Here is a 3,867-nt window from a genome sequence, read left to right on the forward strand (position 1 = left end):
ATAAAAGAAACATTTTTTAAGTGTGTCCATTTATAAAACATCTGCACATTTTCTGTAGGTTTGCAGTGCACAACAAGGCTTGTACAAATGAAATGAAGTAAGTATTCTCCAAATCTAATTAGACTATTCTTTAAAAAAATCATGATTTCAAAAAGATTTTTTTTTTTTTAGTAATTCTTGTGAAAATAAAGTGAAAGTGTTAGCCTCTCAATCTTGTCCAACTGTTTGAGACCCCATGGACTGTAGCCTACCAGGCTCTCAATCCCTGGAATTCTTGAGGCAAGAATACTGGAGTGGGTTGCCATTTCCTTCTCCAGTGTATCCTCCTGACCCTGGGATTGAACCCAGATCTCTTGAATTACAGGCAGATTCTTTACCATCTGAGCCACTAGGGAAGCTTTTTAATGATATGCAGTTTTTTTTTACTTAGAGCCATATTTTAAGTTCAGGGTGAGGAATTCTGAATGCTCTCTATAGTTATCTCCTGCTTCTTGAATACACTGATGGTATCCCTCTCTACTGCAGTACAGGCAGGTGCGTGCACACACAAACACACATGCTACAATATCCTGATTATGTCACACATTAGCTATAATATGGTAAAACGCTGGCAACTACTTACATGAAAACTCATTATGGAAAAATGCATGTAGAGAGATTTTTCTATCACGATAATTCTGAAGGTGATGATTTTGAGATTTGTGGGTTGCTGAGTGTACCCTACATTGGCTACACCCTTTGTCTTTTGCAAATATATCCAGATGATATCTGTTAAATGTGCCACAATATATGTAATTACTGTGACCTTTAAAATTAGGATTAAGTCAGTCAGTCTTCTTGTGATGTTAGCGCACTGATGAATCTCTCTGTTCAAAGGAACGAGATAGTTTTCATGTAGAGTCGTTTAGAAACAAGGACTCCCTTATTTCTTTCCATTGTAAACCTAATATATATACTTTTATTATTGTGTATTTGATTAATGCTACTTCATTTGTCTTTTATGTCAAATATAGTTTTCTTCTCTCACCTTCCCCCACCACCCAGGATAAAGATCACTGAATTTTAACTGGCCTTGTTCCCAGTGTTCAACACTGAACCACCAGCCAATTTAGAGGTAGGTTTAATGAATGGTTTTGATTAAGATAATGATACTTATCTAGTTACTATTTACAGACCATTTAACAACAATGATCACTTTTTAATTTTCTAGCATACCTTGTGGCTTGTACGCGAATTTAAAAGAGATAAGTACAATTAAAGAAAAAAAAAAACTGTTTTGATCCTAACCTTTATGATTTGGCTGTCTTTTTGACTGATTTTGTAGCCATTTCTCTATCTCAGTGTTAACTATAGTTTATTTTGATGAGTTTACACAGTTTTAAATTAATTTTCCTCCTTTTTGAGCAATTTTCCCCTTTTATTCTCACTGGTTTTCAATTAGAAACTTATGACCATAGGGTAGAGAAAAGTTTTAATGACTTGAACATAAATTTTATCTACTGTCACTATTTCAAGTAGTCATATTTAGTTCATTAGATAGGTTTCACTGTACTTTTTATTTTAAATAATGGGTTCTTAGTAAACCCATGTCTGTGGTTTTGTAGAACTTTAATGAACTTCATCTACAAATCAAGTTTCTATATTTCACTTTCTTCTTGTAATAATGGTGGTACAAAGCAGGGCCTTGAATGTGCTACTGTTAGTCCAATAGGTCCTAATTCAAATATGCTAGAGATGAATTTTCAATGTAATAAAATACTATTACTACTCCTACTATTATTGTCACTACAATAATAGCTACAAATCCACTAGACATATCCATTAAATATTTACTCTGAACTTAATGATGACATTCCAACTAGGGCAATTGTTTTATCTATGATGTAGATGTAGAAAATTGTGATTTAAAAGTTTGAGTAATATGGCTAACTAATGCTATTAAATGATAGAGCTGGAACTCAAACCCAGGTCTATAGAGTTCCAAATGGAATTCTCTTAGCCCTTATATTTACCCTGTATTTGAACATGGGGCAAAAGTTTGCAGAGAAAAAAATGTCACATATCTGGTAGATAAGCTTTTAAATGCACTTTTAGAAATCCTAATTATCTAATGCCATTCTTTCAGATTGGCTATTGCTTGAGGGTGACTAGAGGCAACTGTAAGGTTTTGGAAAAAAATTCTATCCACATATTTCTTAAACTCAACCCAATGAGGACTCCTTGTGAGAAACAGTAATGTCTGACTATGGAATCTGAGTTCTTCAAATAACTACTGAAGATTTGGGATTGTAGAGATAGGAGTTTGAGAAAGAACATGGGAAACATTCAATCTGTTAGAGATGAAGCTTACCTTAAGCAACACAGCCTTTACTCTAATAATAATTCAAAATTAATATGAATTCTTAATTAAATTAAAAAACTGAAATGATGTTTAATAACCTAGCATGTAGTTATAGTCTTTTCAACATCAGAATCAATTTCATACCACCATACCTGGATTTTATTCAATACTTTTTCATCAACATTCCTTATAAATGCCCTGTATAATGTGAGGACCAGCTTCTGATCTTGGTAAAAGGTATTATTCATAAGCAAAATATAAATGATTTAAAATTTACAGTTTCTATACTAAATAGTAAAGGGAATTACCACCTTTCAGGTAATGCCCTAAAAATTCCAACTGCCATCAAAGAAATTACTTTCAGAAAAGAACCATAATGTAAGCAAATCTTGTTTTCATTTCATTCTTGAAGTTCTATACTTTTCTATTCCCACTATACCTTTCCAAAGGATATAAAACTCTTTTTTCCCTTTGTTCAGCATAAACATTTTTTTCTACTGTCAGATCAGAACTCTTTAAAGAAGAGACCATTTTTAAAGGGGTCTTACATAAACATTGAGAAAATAAGATAAATAAAAGTAATGCATTATTGATTATTTCAAAATATAAAGCAAGCTTTCTGAATAAATAAGGTTAGTAAAATAAATTTACAAAATATAAAAAAGTAAAAATTGTTCATTTAAAAATTACTAAAGATCTACTCAAAAAATATAAAGTAACTTTATTAGCCATGACATGTTGGAATTGAATCAGATCAGCTAGCTGATTTTCTAGTATAACCTCTTGACTGCTACCTGGCTACTAAGGCTTATTTTCTGTGCCATAGCAACTCTCTTAGTCACTCAAAGATTTATGTTATTCTTTCTACATCCTTAACCGATAATTTCAAGTGCATTTTTCTCATGCACCATTCAATATCATGGTAATTCAAGTCTATGGCCTGACTAGTAATGCTGAAGAAGCTGAAATTGAATGGTTCTACGAAGACCTACAAGACCTTTTAGAACTAACACCCAGAAAAAATGTCATTTTCATTATAGGGGACTGGAATGCAAAAGTAGGAATTCAAGAAATACCTGGTCTTTTTCTTTCTGGCTTACTTCACTCTGTATAATAGGCTCCAGTTACATCCACCTCATTAGAAGTGATTCAAATGAGTAACAGGAAATTTGGCCTTGGAGTACAGAATGAAACAAGGCAAAGGCTAAAAGAGTTTGGCCAAGAGAATGAACTGGTCATGGCAAACACCCTCTTCCAATAGCACAAGAGAAGATTCTACACATGGACATCATCAGATGGTCAACACCGAAATAAGATTGATTATATTCTTTGCAGCTAAAGATGGAGAAGCTCTATACAGTCAGCAAAAACAAGACTGGGAGCTGACTGTGGCTCAGATCGTGAACTCCTTATTGGCAAATGCAGACTGAAACTTAAGAAAGTAGGGGAAACCACTAGACCATTCAAGTATGATCTAAATCAAATCCCTTATGATTATACAGTGGAAGTGAGAAATAGATTTAAGG

This window comes from Bison bison, unplaced genomic scaffold, assembly GCF_000754665.1.
Source record: "Bison bison bison isolate TAMUID 2011002044 unplaced genomic scaffold, Bison_UMD1.0 scf7180017864121, whole genome shotgun sequence".
In the NCBI taxonomy this organism is placed as follows: domain Eukaryota; kingdom Metazoa; phylum Chordata; class Mammalia; order Artiodactyla; family Bovidae; genus Bison; species Bison bison.